This window comes from Macaca nemestrina, chromosome 7 (genome assembly GCF_043159975.1).
Source record: "Macaca nemestrina isolate mMacNem1 chromosome 7, mMacNem.hap1, whole genome shotgun sequence".
NCBI lineage: Eukaryota > Metazoa > Chordata > Mammalia > Primates > Cercopithecidae > Macaca > Macaca nemestrina.
Genome location: NC_092131.1, coordinates 171,940,012 through 171,958,183, shown reverse-complemented (window position 1 = coordinate 171,958,183; position 18,172 = coordinate 171,940,012). Strand labels below are relative to the sequence as shown.

At 44.7% G+C, this 18,172-nt stretch overlaps 1 protein-coding gene across 6 annotated transcripts in view; it reads left to right on the top strand.

Annotated features, from left to right (window-relative positions):
- LOC105497527 (OTU deubiquitinase 7A) overlaps window positions 1-18,172 on the top strand; it is a 368,351-nt gene that overhangs the window by 131,939 nt on the left and 218,240 nt on the right. Inside the window, exon 1 of one of the 6 annotated variants that reach the window (XM_071067243.1) lies at window positions 15,521-16,135. The exons of the other annotated variants lie outside the window; for them this stretch is intronic. The gene's annotated coding sequence lies outside the window, so the exon portion shown is untranslated. Of the gene's footprint in view, window positions 1-15,520; window positions 16,136-18,172 lie in introns of those variants that run through there. 6 annotated transcript variants of the gene reach the window in all.

Sequence of the window (18,172 nt, the reverse complement as noted above, 5' to 3'; positions counted from 1 at the left end):
CAGTGTGTTCCAGCTTTGGGTTAATTTTGAAAAAATTGACATTTTTTATATTAATGTGTTTCACCTTCCCCTGCTGAAACATGATCAGCTTCTCTAGCTTGTCCTGTCTCCATACCTGCAGCTTTCAGGCATCCTCTGAACACTCTTATTTTGGATGATTGGCTGGGTCTCCTCTTTCTCTTGACTTCTGATTGTATTTCCCCATTATGTGACTGAGACTTGAGTCTCGAATTCTTTTTCTGACAAACTTGCCATTTGAGAGCACTCAGACAGCCTCCTGTCTATAGCTGACCCCATCGTGACAGCTCCAGCCATGACTTCATTTATTCAGCAGATATTTGTGGGGTATCATGGCCCTGTGCCATGCTAGGCACTGAAGAGACAGTGGTGAACAAGATGGATGTAATCTCTGTTCCCTAATGGAACCACAGGCATGCTCAGGATAGAGAGCCAGAGGGCTAACCTGGTCTAGGCAGCCAGGGAGGGCTTCCTGGAGGAAAAAGTGTTTATAAGTTGAACTCTGAAGGACCAATAAGAATTAGCCAGGCTGAGCAGCAGGATGTGAATGTTGGGGTAGAGGAGGCAGAGAGTGGAAAGAACACCCAGGCAGAAGAAACAGCTTATTCACAAATCCTACAGTTGCCCAGAGAGTGAGTGGGGCCTACAGTGAGTCTGATAGAGGAGGGGTTGTTGGTGGAGGGTCAGAAAGAGCCAGAGTTGACCAAACTCATGGAAGGTAATGGTGACAGATGTCAGTGTCATCTGGTTAGATTTGCTCTGAGCTGGGCTCTGTTCTCAGCCCTTTGTGTTTGTCTCAGTTCACCCTCACAGCAATCCACTGAGTTAAGATGTAAGGAAATCAGAGTGCAGATATATCACCAACTTGGCCAGGTTTGCACGGCCCCAGGATCATGAGTCAGGACTGAAACTCGGGCTCCAGAGCCCACTGTGGCAAACTAAGATGCTGTTAAAGACCTTCTTTTCAGGAGACTGGCTGAGTTTTAATTCTTATGTTTTGTCTGTTGTGTGGAGGAGCAATTAAAGATTGAACCAGTGGTTGAAGGGAGGACCTCAAGATTGTGGTTTGGATAAGATTTATTGCAACCCTAGCAAAACATGGAGACTGATATCCAAAGGAATGCACAACTAGGAAAGTGGGGAGTAACACAGAAACCAAACTAGTAAGCAAGTATTCTGTGCGAAGAAGCACTGGAAGAAGGACTTGGAGGTGGGAAGAATTCTTTGTTGCTCTTTGTCTTCTTTGTCACTCTTTCCACTTACAATGAATTCTTTTCCACAGTACGAATCTGGCTTCACCAATACAATATTTTCTGGAGTGCGATGCAATTGATAGAACCACCTGTACATGGGAAACTTGGGAAGCGCATGCTTGTTACATATGCCCCAGTTGAAATCCACACTGTGGCATTTCCAAGGGACTAGAGTAGACTTCTCCAAGAACCAACTTTTTAGTTGTTTTAGCCATATGTTGTGAACAGCTTTCTAACATGCATTGTATGTTTCAATAGCCGGTTAAGCTGTAGTCGTGCAACTACTAGTATCCTCTCCTTGATATAAATGTGAAGCATGGCACAATCAAATCACAACTAGGAGACCATATGTATCCTTTTAACCCCAGCTTGCCCTTGGGTGAGACCAGGCATCTCTCAGAGCCTCATTTTCCTCACAGTTATTCACAGCAGAGCCAGGGACAGAGGAGACACCAGCCCTGTGCATGTATACCAGTCAGGAGTAAGTTCTCTTATGACAGTAGAATGCATCTATATGCTTTCTGCTGTTTAATGAGTTCCACTGACTCCAGGCGTTCTGTTTGCATGACTAAGTAAAGAAAAATAGTTGGAGGAAAAGGCCATGGAGTGTAGGAGAGACTGAGGGGATGATTAGTCTGTTTTTAGACATGATTTTAATATCAAAGTAGAAATTCCAGGGAAGAAAGAGGAGAGAACTTGGTCCACCTTTAGCTCTCAGGATCCTGTATCTCCCTCCTCCTGGTTGGCGTTCTTCTCCCCAGAGGACTAGAGCAGGTTCAAAAAGCATTACTGAAAGGGAAATGTCTGTTTGTGTGATTATATATTTTTTCATTGAGGATAATTTCCTATCTTACCCCTTTTTTTTTTTTTTTTTGAGATGGAGTCTCGCTCTGTCGCCCAGGCTGGAGTGCAGTGGCGTGACCTCTCGGCTCACTGCAAGCTCCGCCTCCCAGGTTCACGCCGTTCTCCTGCCCCAGCCTCCCGAGTAGCTGGGACTACAGGCGCCCGCCACCTTGCCCGGCTAATTTTTTTTTGTATTTTTTTTAGTAGAGACGGGGTTTCACCGTGTTAGCCAGGATGGTCTCGATCTCCTGACCTCGTGATCCACCCGTCTCGGCCTCCCAAAGTGCTGGGATTACAGGCTTGAGCCACCGCGCCCGGCCACCCTTTTTTAATATGCTTTATTTTTAGTGCAGTTTTAGGTTCACAACAAAATTGAGAGGAAGGTGTAAAGAGTCCCCATTCACCTCCAACCCCACACATGCATAGACTTCTCCATTGTGTCAGCCTTCCCCACCAGAGGGGTCCAGTTGTTACAACTAATGAACCTACATTGAGACATCATTATTGCCCAGAGTCTGTGGTTTACATCTGGGTTCACTCTTGCCATTGTATACTCCACGGGTTTAGACAAATGTATAATGACATGCATCTACCATTATGGTATCATACAGAGTAGTTTCACTGCCCTAAAATCCTCTGTGCTCCATCTGTTCGTCCTTTCCTCCCTCTAGCCCCTGGTAACCACTGATTTTTTTTTCTTGAGATGGAGTCTCGCTCTGTTGCCCAGGCTGGAGTGTAGTGGCATGATCTCGGCTCACTGCAACCTCTGCCTCCTGGGTTCACACCATTCTCCTACCTCAGCCTCCCAAGTAGCTGGGACTGCAGGCACCCGCCACCACACCCGGCTAATTTTTTACATATATTTTCAGTAGAGACGGGATTTCAACGTGTTAGCCAGGATGGTCTTGATCTCCTGACCTTGTGATCCACCCGCCTCATAGTCCCACAGTGCTGGGATTACAGGCATGAGCCACCGCATCTGGCCAACCACTGATCTTACTCTCCTTGTGGTTTTGCCTCTTCCAGCTTGTCAGTCATATAGTATGCAGCCTTTTCAGATTGGCTTCTTTCACTTAGTAACATGCACTTAAGTTTTCTCCGTGGCCTTATAGCCCTTTTTTTTTAAGTGCTGAATAATATTATATTATCTGTATGTACCACAGTTTATCCATTCACCTACTGAAGGACATCTTGGTTGCTTCTGAGTTTTGGCAATTATGAATAAATCTGCTATAAACATCTGTGTTCTTACCTTACTCTTTTAGAATGCAAAATCAGAAAATACTCTCAATTCCTGAATGTGGAAAACTCCATAGGGATGTAAAAAGAGGTCTCCCTTTAGAGAAGGAGAAAATGCACATGATTCACCAGCATTTGACTGAAACATCAAACAGTTATAACAAAACAGATTATGCCACAAATGCATTATCCCAGGAGTCTGGTGCTGCACAACCCCTGAGACCCAAGAGATCATTTCAACTATTAGGGAGAATAGAGGACCTTGGATTTAGTCCTAAGGATATTTTGTACATATATTTTATAGTTTTTCCTTTGACACTTTAGCAACGTGACCAAGGTGCTACTAAACTCTTCTCCAGGGAGAAAGCATGCAGTACCTGAGCTTGAACTACCAGTGGTCCTCCATCCCTCCATCATGTCCATCACTGACCTCCTGTAGACCATGTGGGGCTCACTTTGTATTGACCATGGGCTCGGTGCTGGGGGATGATAACAATCCTGTGACTGCCCCCATGTTGGAGATGAGAACAAAAAGTTGTAGAAAGCCTGAGTATCCTGCCCAAGGTCACAGAGTTGAGAAATAGTAGCATTGGGATTTAACCCAGGTCATCTCCACCCAACCCCATTCTTATTACACCTTGGCAGCAGCTGAATCTGACCTCATATCATCTGGTGTGGTCACTTCAGTGTACGCTCCAAGAAATAAAATTCTGCAGCAGAAACTGGAGAATGATCTGAGTTTGAATTGAGAGGCTGGCCACAAGGTTGACATTTCAGAGCCAAACACATAGGGGAAATTTGATGCCTTTGACAGGGATGGATGAACTCTCTCAAGCAAGGCATGTTCAGAACAAGGCAGTTAGAGAAGGGAGAGAGCCAGCATTAAAGGTAGTTATGGAGAAGGGGAAAAAAGTAAAATAACATAATGGAAGGTGTAAGAGCTTTAAATGCAGAGGGTTGTCTCTCAGGTACCATGGGCTGCTGTCACAGAATACTGTAGCCTGAGTGGCTTAAACAACAGACATTTATTTTCACAGTTCTGGAGGCTGGGAAGTCCAAGAAGAGAGTGCCAACATGGTTGGTTCTGGTGGGGCTCTCTTCCTGGTTGCTGACAACCACTTTCTTGCTGTGTCCTCACATGGCAGAGAGAGAGGAAGCAAGGTGTCTCTTCTTAAAAGGACACGAATTCCATTCATGAGGCTGCACCCTCATGACCTAATCACCTGCCAAAGGCCCCACCTCCTAATACCATTACCCTGGGGGGCTAGAGTTTCAATATATGAATTTGGTGAGGACACAGACATTCAGTTCATAACAGGAATCATTAGTATCATAGGAGAGAGAAGGAAAAATAAAGCACACAGGAGACCCAGTGGGAGGAATAAGAGTGGGGGACAAAGGGCAGAGGGCTGGGGAGCTTGCAGAGAGAAGGAACTGATAGAGCAGATGTGGACAGGAGGGTTGAGAAATCTGACCACGATCTGGAGGCTACAGCTGCAGTCATAGTTTGGGGGAGCCTTGCCCTCCAAGGAGAGTGTGAGGTGTGCTTATGGACAGGTGCATTGACCTCAGGGCATGCCTGTGATTGAGGTGGGATTAAGCACACAGAAAGCAGAGGGTTAAATCTAAAAGTGAAAATGAAATAATACCCAATTTTAACTACATTATTTCCCAGGTACCACATGGAATGCCCGTGAAGGTAAACTAGATATCAGATCTAAGTACCAGTTTTAACTTTAAAAGGAAAACCAAAAAAAAAAAAAAGGGGCCACACTCAGTAGCCACATTCTTTACTACTTCACATGCAAGCTTCCATATTAATGTGACTGTTTGTGGCCACAACCCATTGCCTGCCATATGCTAGGCGTTGAAGTCACCATGCTGTTATTTCTTCTTTCCCATGACAGTCAGTATCAGAGTTATTACACAAACCAGGACTAACAGCCCATGCTTGTTTTGCTCATCTTCAGGGTATCATGGTGATAAACTTTAGTTATTGATTTCTTCAGTAAGCAGATACAGTAACCCCTTAACACCCCCATACATGGAGAACACATTCCGAAACCCCAGTGGATACCTGAAACTGTGGCTAGTACCAAACCCTATATATACTAACTTTTTCCTACATACCTACCTGTGATAAAGTTTAATTTATAAATTAGGTACAGCAAGATAATAACAACAATAACTTAAAACAATTATCACAACATACTGTAATAAAATTTATGTGAATATGGCTTCTATCACCCTCTCAAAATATTTTATTATACTGTACTCACCTATTTTCAGACCATAGTTGACCATGTGTAAGAAAAACCACAGATAAGGCAGGACTACTGTACACACATCTGTTTTTAGCTGGTGCTCTCTAGGTATCTCTGCACTGGGCATCAGGCCAACTGCTGGATCTCCAGGGGAGAATGACAGACATAGTCCATCCCTACCTGGACCTCACAGTATAATAAAAGATAAGCTAGTAACACACATGCACATAATTGTAATGAATGTGAAGCATAGTAAAGGAAAAAAGTGGGTTCATGGGAAAATAAAGGTAGGACTTCATTGAGATAATTTAACCAAGGAAAGCATTGGAGCAGGTGACATAGCACCTGAGACCTAACGGGTATGTATGAGTCCTTATAGGAAAGATTCTGGGCCAAGGAGGAACGATCCTGAGAGTGTTGAGGGAAAAAGCTCACACAGCAGGAGAATGAGGAATAAAGAGAGGTCATGCGTAGAGAGGTGGAGAGTTAGGCAGGGGCTGCCCAGGTCACAGAAAGGGTCTTCTGTTTCATTCTCTCTGTAATTCTCTGTAACTGTAGAATTAGGGTGAAGGAAAAGTATGAACCCATTGAAAAGGTCATTCAGATTGCTAACGTAAAATGGATTGAGGTGGGGTCAGAGAGCAGGAATGAGGGGCCATCTCAGCTGCTCTCTGCTGGGTACTTGGGGCAGATGGTAGAAGTGAAGATGGGGAGAATCCAGTAGCCTCAATGCTATCTTAAAGGTGGAAATGCCACCATGAAATTACTGATGCACCGTGAAAGGAGAAGGCAGACTGAGAATGGCTCCCGGGATACTGGCTTGATCAACTGAGTAGATGGAAGAACCTTTTACTAAACTCAGGAAAATTGGAGGAGAAGCCAATTCAAAGAGGAGAGCCAGATGTGCTTTTCGCCTCATTATGTTTGCAATAACTGTGAGGTATCCAGGTGGAGACTAAGTGGTCAGATGTACAAGACCAAGGTAAAGTTCAGAAGAGAGTTGGGGGCTTGAAATATAAACCTGGAAAGTGTTGGCATTTGGGTGATATTTAAAGACGTGGCTACTAACAGCTTCATCTATGGAGAAAGCATAAGTGAGCATAAAGGACTCAGAGTGGAGCCCTGGGGAGTCGTTTACATGTCAGATAGCCACAGAAAGGCCAGGCAAGAAAAGCCAGAAGGGGCAGCTGAGAAGTAGTTAGATGAAATAGGAGAGCCAGGTGTTATTGCAGCAACAGAGGAGAATGGGAAGAAGTCATCAAAGGCAACAAACACAGGGAGGCAAATAAAACAGGGAATGAAACACCCACAGTATTGGTAACAGGGCCGTCCTGTGGATCTTAGCAAGAATAGTCTTGGAGGAAAGGCCACAGCTGAGGCCAGCTGGTACCAGATTGAAGAATGAATGAGGGATATTCATTGGAATTTCATTCTAGATCAAAAGACTCTGTGTGGTGAGATGACAGTTCCTCACGAATTGGCCTATGAATACAGTCCAAATGCTCAACATTTCAACATGGATTTTTGTGGAATTTAACAAAATAATTCTAAAATACCTATTGAATACTAAAGGTCTAAGTAGCTGAGACAACAGTGAGGGGGAAAAAGGAGGGTGAATGGAGAGATCAACGTTTTAAATGAATGGTAACTACAATATATGGCATTCCTGCCTGGGCTGGTTCTGTGGAAGAAACCGGAAAGCCCAGAACAGGCCTTGGACGATATAGGAACTTGTACAAAATAGAGGCAACCTTACAAATCAGCACAAACTCTGCTGTGGGAAGATTGGGAAAGGTGGGGATATGAGGTGAGGTTGAGAGATGAGCCACTCAGAGTATGGGATGCCAGGCTGAGAATGGATGCATGGCCAGGTTCTTGTGCTGGACATGATGGGGTGATAGATTTGAGACCTGGTAGGGGAGAATGGGCGCTTGGACCTAGCACCTGCTCCCGCATGGCCCATGGCCCTGGCCCACAGCCTCCTGTCTCCCTCTCAGTCAGCCTCACCTCTGTCTGATGCGGAGTCAAAATAGGGAGATGTAAGTGAAGATTTCAGACTTTTCCATGTATCGTAATATGACATAGTGAGGCAGGCCACATGTGTTTTTCTGTTACTGTTTTTGCTGTTTTCCATCTCTACTTCAGGTGGATTTTCCTAGAAATTGACCCATGCAGGAACAATCTTCCCATTGAACACTGTCGACAAAAAGAACCGTGACAATGCCATCATCACTTCTAACATTGAGAGCTCCTCTAGAATGTGCTCTTAGGCTGGGCGCGGTGGCTCAAGCCTGTAATCCCAGCACTTTGGGAGGCCGAGACGGGCGGATCACAAGGTCAGGAGATCGAGACCATCCTGGCTAACACGGCGAAACCCCGTCTCTACTAAAAACACAAAAAATTAGCCGGGCGAGGTGGCGGCGCCTGTGGTCCCAGCTACTCGGGAGGCTGAGGCAGGAGAATGGCGGGAACCCGGAAGGCGGAGCTTGCAGTGAGCTGAGATCCGGCCACTGCACTCCAGCCTGGGCGACAGAGCGAGACTCCGTCTCAAAAAAAAAAAAAAAAAAAGAATGTGCTCTTGGCTGGTAGGTTTAGTGGATCATTGCAGCCATTGGAGCCCACATGAAGTTACTGATGACTTAAGGGTCCTTGAGAGCAGTGTTCTCAAGGGCATATTTCTTAAGGAATATACATCTTGGGAAAGGGGCTAGTTTCAGTTCTGATTCTTGCTTCGCAAAGTGATTTATTAAAGACAGGTTGCTGATGGGGTACAATAACATTCTGTTCGTAGTGTTTACGTTTTCTGTTTGATATGATCAAGCTTAGATCTCCCTTTCCTTTTTTCTTTCCTTCCTTTCTTCTTAGCTACGCTGTTCAAGGGATTTTTTTAAATTAGGAAATTTGCTGCTGTCTTACTACTTAAGTGGGAAAAAATGCAAACACTATTTCACAAAGTGTGTGTGTGTGTGTGTTGATGTCTTCAAGGAACTTTTTTATATTAGGTAATAGTGGTTGACTCAATCGTGAAATTCAGGAGACAGAGAAAATGCTTAAATTCAGTTTCAAGAGTCCAGAGTCATGTAGGAACTATCCAGGAATTAACTTAACTGATGTGTACTAGAGAGGTACTAGTCAGGGCTAGAGATTTAAATTTGGAAGACACTGGTGCTTAAATATTTAAGGCCTGATGTGGAATAAGATTACAGGGGAGGAAAGTGTAGACAGAGAAGAAAAAGGAGCTCAACGCGGAGTCTTGGGCACTTGAATATTCATAGGTTAAGAAAAGCAGAACCAAAAAAAAAACTCTGTCTAGCTCAGGGTTGGGGACTGCATTAGAATTATAAATCTGCGAGTCATCAATATAGAGATATTTGTGTCCATGGGAATGAATGAAGATACTTTCAGTTAGTTTAAGTTAGATACAGTAACACATACCCCCAAATCTCGGCAGCTCAAACCACAGTTTATTTTCTCCTCCTGGTGCACTGGGAAGTCAGGGCTTGCTACATGCCATTCTCCTCCAGGCTGGTGGAGTGCTGCCATCAGGAGGTCACCAGGCTTAGGGGCAGGAGGAAGAGAAGGACTAGAAAGGTGAACACTAGCAATTAAATGCATCCACTTAAAATGACACCTGCCACTTATCATATTTCATTGGTCAAAGCAAGTTACATATCCACATGTAGCTTTGGGGATGCCAGGAGGTACAATTTTTCTGAGTGCCCAGAAGCAGAAGAAAAGTGGATATTAGTGAACAGTTTTAATGCCCACCACAGTGTACCCTTCTGGTCACCAAATATTTGATTCAGTCTTTTTGCTACACAAATATCAAAGGTAATTGCTCCCTGTGGGAGACATCCTAAAGTCTCATCAGCCTCAAAGTCACGGGCTTCTGCATGATGCCTAGTGGTCTCTTTGTAAGATGCAGATACAGCTTCTTTGAGTCTGGAGACCCATGGACTAAATAAAAGAACAAGTTAGCTGATACCACACAACCATACAGTCATACCCACACAACAACATGCACTAGTAGAACAGGAATGGAGTAACTGGGAGACAGGTGACTGTCAATGGCCATAGAAACCCTGAAATTCCTCGGGGCAGAGGCTGTGAGGTCCCATCACCCTTGGTCGTTCAGTTTCCCAGCAGGGCAGGGGCTTCACCATCTCCTACTCTCCTGGCCTTGGCTCTTCTTTGGAGAATAGAGCACTAAAGAGACCATGGCATCCTTGCAAGCTGGCAGCTTTCTCAGTCTGCTTCCTACCTGTAGTCATGTGGGGGGATCTGGGCTCATTTTGTGTCTGGAGCAGTCTCAGGTCTCTGCTACGTGAGGCTCCCGATGCCTCTGCCCTGCAATCGCTCACAGCCCAGAGGCTTGGAATCTGGTGGGTCCCTATCAACTGCAGGTGCCAGTAGCCATCCACATTCCTCTTGGAGATTTCAGATAAGTGGCATTTCTTTGCTTTTGTGCCCCCTGACCCTGCCCCTGCCCCTCTCTTGACTTAATTGTAGCTGGCTTCAACAGGAGGACCTACCCTTAAGCTGTTTTCCCTAAAACATCGTGTCTAGTTTCTCCACTGTGTGTGAGTCAGCCTTCGAACAACCATAATCCAGGGAACATTCCTTCAGGTAAAGGCTGGGTGGTCCTTTCACATTGGTTTTAGGACCCCAGCACTCCTGCCCTTGTATTCAGACTGTGAAAGATGCGATCTCAGGTGTGTGAGAGCAACTGCATGGCTCAGCTTCTACGTATGCTCCCATTCTGTGAGTAGCAGAAACAATCCCAGTTCCTTGAAGCCCCACTCCAGCTTCTGTTGCCCATTCCTATCTCCTTAGGATTGCATCAACGGCATATTGTGTATGATAAATGTGGTATTTCAAATCAGTGAAGAAGGACGGACCATGTAACTGTGTAGTAACACTTGGTCATCCATGTGAAAGCAATTCACTGGGGAAACCTTTTGCCATTTACAAATGTTACTTCCAGATGTATTCAAGTGTGAACGTTTAGGAGAAAACCCCAAGAACTATTACAAGGAAATATCAGAGAATAGTATTTATTTTAGGGGAAGAATTTTCTAAGCAAACCCAAAACCCCACAAGCCATAGAAGATAAACAGCACAGATTTTATTTCATTAAAATTTCAACTTCTGTAGGGAAAAGTCATATTTTAAGATGAAAAGACAAGCCACCAATGATAATGTAGTGTCCATAATAATACGCAGAGTGCCTCAGATCAATAAGAAAAATGAGCAAGTAAAATTAATCAGGAAATATATACATAGGCAGTTCACCAAAGAAGAAATATAAATAGCCTGTAAATATGTGAAAAGTTAACCAGCTCCATGAGTAATCAGAGGAGAGCCAATTAAAACAACAACAACAAAACTCTGAGGTACCACGTTTTGCTTACTATGTTGGCAAACAAAATAACACAGATGTCCAGTCTTGGCGAGGGTGTGGGGAGACGGCACTCACGTGGCTAGTGACTGATGATGCGTTACTTGGTATATGGTCCTTGAAGGACAATATGGCAGTCTCTATCTAAATTTAACATGCAATTCCATTTTGATCCAGCACCTCCACTTGCAGGATTTTTTTTTCTCCAGCAACTTCTGCCTCTGCAGGCCAAGAGTCAGACAAGTGTCCCAATTTTACTTTTGTTTTGTAACAGGAAGACAAAGCCCATGAAACAAAAATGGTGAAAGGAATCACAGTACATCTACACAAGGGAAAGCGATGCAGCAAGTAGGGGGAAGTGAATTAGCTCTCTCTGCTGACAGAGAAATATCTATGGCATAGGAAAAACAAATCCCCCAAGAACATCTCCTATGATCTGAATTTTATCACTGAAAAAGTTGAGGGCTTGAGTGTAAAGGGAAAGTCCAGAAGGATGTATGACTTGCATTTCTTTCTCTCGCCACAGCTGGCCTCTTAGCTGAAGTGGCCAATTTCATGGACAAAGGCGGGGGTGCAGGTTGGGTGGGGAGTGGGGCATATACTTTCAGAAGGCGGCAGGGCGATTGTGCCCCAGGTAGCACTGGCACCACAAGCAAGGGCAGATTGTGTGGTGAGGTGGGGCAGCACCTCAGAGCTGTGCCATCAGCTGAGTAGTTGATTGGCAGGCCTCCGGGCCTCCTCCAACAGCTTCAATCCCTTGCCACACGGCCTTCCTGAGTTCTCAGGCTCTGCAGGGACTCCCCTCCTCTCTGGCTAGGCTCCAAGTCCTTGCCTCCTTCACCTCCTTGCCCTCCTGCACCCTGTCTTCCACTCCCCTGTCTTCTGCCCCAAGGTCCTCATGGTGGAATCACTGTCCTAGCTAGTAGGAAGGACTGCTGGTCATCTTTCCAGCAACGCCGAGGCACTCCCGAGGGCTCCAGCCAGCAACGTCTTCCCTGCTCTCTTCCTATCCAAACTGCTCTCAGGGGGCTCAGGGGATTTGGGTTACAGCTGCCCAGGCAATCAGACAGGTCAGGGACTCAGAACTTTCCTTTTTGACAGTCAGTTGGAAGTCCCGTGGCCTCGTCGTGTATTGCTGTCTCTGGGATGTATCTTATATTGTCTAGGCCTCTGTTTTGCCAACTGGAAGACCACGAAGTGAACAAGGACCACTGTGCTGGGGACCTTTCAACCCAAACATCCTGCAACCCAGCCTGGCTCCTTAGCAGTTCCTCCCAGGCCCTGGGTGGTGGCAACTCTGCTGGCTCTGGTCACTCCCTGGGCCGCAGTAGTCCTGCCTGCATTCCATCCATCTTCAAACCAGCATCCCCAGGCCTCTTTCTGTGATGAACCTCGTCTCCCGTTCCATGCAAACTGTCTGTGCATTGAAACTGGCAGTGCATTCAGGAGTGTGTTTGCAAACCTGCAATTTCCAGCGAGTGAGAGCATTTGAAGTCAGTCAGTGGGCACACGTCTGTTCTGTGAGAAGCTGCCCATTTTCTGAGAGATCCATGAATATCTGCCAAGAAGCCTCGTGTAATAGCCATCGGATATATACCTGTGTGGACCCAGACAGCTTGGTTTTGTCTAGATGGGAGCTGTGACAGCCTTGGAAACTTCAGGGCCATTCCTGCATGGCTGAGGTGAGGAGGGACTGACTGTGTCCACACCAATCAGAGCTCATCCTACACCCTCTCCCAGTCCCTGCCAGAGATTCCCTTGACCTCAGAGGGATCAGGGGCCCTTCACTCCCTATGGGAGTGACGTGAAGAACCTGTGAGCAGGTTCTTCAATAACCAGAACCTGCAAGGGCTAACGAGGCTGTGCCACAGGCTGCGTGCCGCTATGCCTTCATGGCACAGTCCCGGCAGATCCTCCCTTAGTCTCCAGTTCACACAGGCAGACCCCGCCTATTCTCCTTCAGTTATTTATCCGTTCACTCAGGCAGGCAGTCAACAGAATTTTATTGAGCACCGACTTCGAGCCAGATGCTGTACTGGGTGTGGGGAATTCAATGAAAAAGATGCAGTCCCTGGCCCAGCAGCCTGAGTCCGATGCAGAGGCTGCTGTGCAGTGTGTTTGCCTTCAGTCCCGTGACACAGCCCGGCTGTGAGGCGCAGGCATCCCTGGTCTTCTCTGTGGGATACATGCTCATGGTTTTTCAATGGTCTTCATTCATTTAAGGTAAAATTTTAATGTTAAGGGCAGAAAAAGGAAACCGGCCGGGCGCAGTGGCTCACGCCTGTAATCCCAGCACGTTGGGAGGCTGAGGCGGGCGGATTACAAGGTCAGGAGATCGAGACCACACTGGCTAACAAGGTGAAACCCTGTCTCTACTAAAAATATTAAAAATTAGCTGGGTGTGGTGGCAGACGCCTGTAGTCCCAGCTACTAGGGAGGCTGAGGCAGGAGAATGGCCTGAACCCAGGAGGCGGAGCTTGCAGTGAGCCGAGATTACACCACTGCACTCCAGCCTGGACGACAGAGTGAGACTCTGTCTCAAAAAAAAAAAAAAAAAAAAAAAAAAAAAGAAACCAACTATTGCTCCCGTTGATTTAGAAATCATTACGTTATTTTCTATTAGACACATTTCTTAATGTCTTTCTCAAAAGACGGAGGAGGAAATGAGTGACAGGGCTTTGTCTTTTTCACTTGATTTTCAACTCATTCTTTAAAAATGCTTTAAAAGGCTAACAGTGACTGAATACTGCTGTAAGGGAGGAGAAAACAAAACCTGCATTGACGAAGGAAAGGCAGCATCTCTCTGGTGGAAATTAATCACCTAAGCCACCTACTATGACTGCACAGGATACAACTGGTAGCCCAAAGGCTCTGTGTGTTTACAGTGTGGACATTTGAAGCAGCATCGTCTTGGCCTTCGCAAAAACCTCGTGATACTGTTTCTAATGCCTTCTCCCCCATTGTAAACCATCTGCTGCCTCATACTGAAATACTGCACCCTGGTGACCTCAAAAGCAACAAGTGTTCATGTACACACACACTGTACATACAGACACAGATACATACATGTGTGCATGCAACGTACACACTGATTACATAGAGGTACAGTCATGTGTTGCTTAACCACAGGGATACAATCTGAGAAATACATTTAGGTGATTTTTGCCATTGTGTGAACATCATAGAGTGTACTTATACAAACGTAGATGGCATAGCCTACTACATGCCTAGCTATATGGTATAGCCTGTTGCTCCTAAGCTACACACCTGTGCAGAACGTTGCTGTACTGAATACTACAGGCAGCTGTAACACAATGGTAAGTATGTGTGTATCTAAACATAGAAAAGGTATAATAAAAATACAGCATGAAAGATAAAAATGGTAGACCTGTCTAGGGCACTTACCATGAATGGAGCTTGCAGGACTGGGAGTTGCTGTGGGTGAGTCAGTGAGCGAGCGGTGAGTGAATGTGAAGGCCAGGACCTTACACCACTGTAGACTTTAGAAACACTGTGCACTTAGGCTACAGTAAATTTATTTTTAAAAATTAAGTTCGTGTGCCATGATGTTAACAACAGCTATGATGTCACTAGGTGATGAGAATTTTTCATTATAATCTGATAGGACCACCGTTGTATATGCAGACCATTGACTGCAGCATCATGACCTATCTGCACATGACTGTAAATAACAACTTTATTGGACGTGGCACAGATGGAAGCTACATAAACAGTCTATACAATATGGCCAAGTCACCAGGCTCCCTGTTAGTCTTGTGAGCAATTTTAAACTTTTCCACAATTCTTTCTCTACTTTGGAGTGTTTCAATTAATTCGCCATTATATTATAATTTACATTTTTATTAAGCCTTTACAGAGAGCAGCTGAATTTCTTAATTAATCTGTCAATACAAGTTGTGTTAGCATTTAAGCTTAAAAGGAAAAAAATATATGGTATGTATGTGTCACATATATTGAAGCACCAGGAAGCTTGAGGAAGGGGACATGGGCTATCCCCAGATGGGGAGGATGGTCAAGGCCTGAGGCTGGTGTGTGTATGGTCAGAGGGGATGAGGGGACACTTTCAGGGAACAGCCCGAGGGAGTGTGGCTGGTGGGGAGAAAGCGGGAGGAAGTAGTTGGTATCTGAGAGGAACAGGGTATCACATCATTCAGAGCATTGTAAGATGTGGTAAGACTTGGCTTTTCCTCTAAGATGTGACATCATTGGAGAGGCCTTGGCAGAGGGACTTAATCCAGTTCAGTTTAACAAGATCACCGTGGCTGGTGTTTGAAAATCAGAAGTCAGCCTGCCAGGGCAGGGACGCTGACAAGGAGAGAGCTGCAGCATTGCAAAGGAGGAATGACGGTGCTTGGGCAAGGATGGTGGCAGAGGAACAGTGACAAGAGGAAGACTCTCTCTTCAGATTATATTTAGAACCCAACAGAACTTGCTGATCGGCCAGAGGCAGGTGTCAAAAATGTTTGGTCCTGCATCTTTGGTCTGAACAAATGGAAGCTTGAGGTTACCCTGATCAGAGATGTAGAAGATGATAGGAGAGTTTGATTTGCAGGGAAATGCCAGCCTCTCTGCAGCTGCGTTTTGGTGTGTTTACTGTCAGATGTGCATTACATGTCCGAGTTCCTGAGAAAATAAGGGAGTATGTTGGAACCAACAATGAAGGAAGGATTTCCAGCATAAAGCATGGGCGAGCAATGGTGGTGCACGCCTGTGACCCCAGCACTTTGGGAGACGGAAGGTCGCTTGAGTGCCGGAGTTCAAGGCTGCTGTGAATTACGATTCCACCACCGCTGTCCAGCCTGGGCAACAGAATCAGACTCTGTCTCTTAAATAAAAATAAAACATAATGCCAGAACCTTCATGAATGTGAACTAATAATGCATTTCTCAGTAATGTAAAACAACGGGAAAAAATTACCAAAGATATAGATCCCAACAACAAAGTGATGAGACTCTATCTAATAGAAGCCTGTAGAATAGCAGGTTATATGAAGTCAGAGGGTTTACATGGTATTTTTTTTCCTATTCACTTATTCAGCATACATGTATTGAGTTCCTCATGTGGACCAGGGAGGTGCCTTACAAGGATAATAAAGAAATGTAAGTCACAAACCAACTGCTTATAAGCCTAAACAAACAAGCACAGTGCACAATCCATGATAACAATGGAGTCATATGGTAGCAGCAAGATTTGAGATGGGAACATGAGAAGTTGGGGAACTTTCTAAGTGGGCTGTTTAACAAGTGCTAGGAATTATCCAGCCAAGAAGTGGGCAGTGCCATCAGAAGAGCTGTAGAAAAGCCTGGTGTGTTTACAGAACAAGCACTTCAGGAAAGAACAAGTGGCCAAAGAGTGAAGGGGCCTGTTTGATGAGCACTGGAACAATTTGAGCCTCCAACTACTAATTATAGTAACAGGTGATTATTTATTAAATTGGTGATGATTCTTAAGAAAAAATGCATATGTTTATATTAAAAGAAAGAAATGGATGAATAGAAATAAATGGGGGAGAAGGGAAAGTGCTTTCTTATAGTGGAGCGTCAGCTAATAAATGTAGGAGAAAGGAAGGAAATAGAAAGTCACCATTTGATGACCACCAAGTGCTAATTGTTGCAAACAGAAATATCATTGCATGCTAAAACCAATGGGGGAGAAATTCAATGAGAAATAGAATATAGAATACAAAGAGATAGAAATAGAGTAGAAATAGAATACAAAGAGTATATCTCTGCAAGATACAAACAGAAAAATAGTAACTGTTTAGGGGTGGGACCTGATGCACATCACCTTAGCCAGAAGATCAACATCAGCATCGTCACCATGGGCCAAGTAAACATGATTTGCCCCTGGTGTGGTTCACTGCGGACAGAGCATCACTTCCACGGCGTTCCTGCCAGAAATACACAACAGGGTCTAATCATGAGGCCTCGCAGGGCAGACCCAAACTGAGGGACATTCTACCCTAAGTAGGGTATCAGGATTGCAAAATGATAGTCTGAGCCCTGCCCAAGGATACCATCTCACACCAGTTAGAATGGTGATCATTAAAAAGTCAGGAAACAACAGATGCTGGAGAGGATTTGGAGAAATAGAAATGCTTTTACACTGTTGGTGGGAGTGTAAGTTAGTTCAACCATTGTGGAAGACAGTGTGGTGATTCCTCAAGGATCTAGAACTAGAAATAGCATTTGACCCAGCAATCCCATTACTGGGTATATACCCAAAGGATTATAAATCATTCCACCGTAAAGACACATGTACATGTATGTTTATTGCAGCACTGTTCACAATAGCAAAGACGGAACCAACTCAAATGCCTATCAATGATAGATTAGATAAAGAAAATGTGGCACATATACACCATGGAATACTATGCAGCCGTGAATAAGGATGAGTTCATGTCCTTCACAGGGACATGGATGAAGCTGGAAACCATCATTTTCAGCAAACTTAACACAGGAACAGAAAATCAAATATTGCGTGTTCTCACTCATAAGTGGGAGTTGAACAATGAGAACACATGGACACAGGGAGGGCAACATCACACACTGGGGCCTGTCAGAGGGTGGAGGGCAAGGGGAGGGAGAACATTAGGAGAAATACGTAATGTAGGTGGCAGGTTGATGGGTCCTGCAAACCACCATGGCACGTGTATATGTAACAAACCTGCACGTTCTGCACATGTACCCCAGAACTTAGAGTATAATGAAAATGTTTTAAAAGAAAAAAAAAAATGATAGACTGAGAAACTGTTTCAGATTTTCAAAAACTAGATTAGAAACATGAAAATGAAATGCAATGTGGGATCCTGTACAGAAACAACCATTTTGTTACAAAGGACATTGTTGAGACAATGGATGACACTTGATTAGTATCTGTAGAATAGACTCCTATGTGGAGAGAATGATAAATGTAAAACTTTAACCTTCGAGGGGATCTAATTGTGAGGTATGTAGGAATTCTGTATACTATTTTTGCAACTTTTCTACATATCTGAAATTATTTCAAAATAAAATTTTAAATCAAGTAGGCAGAGTTAAAGAAGGCCTTTTATGCCATATTACCGAGGGGGATGCATGACTGCCCCATAGGCTTTGTGGCTCACAGCCACGGTGAAGGCCGCTGGGCAGTTTCAG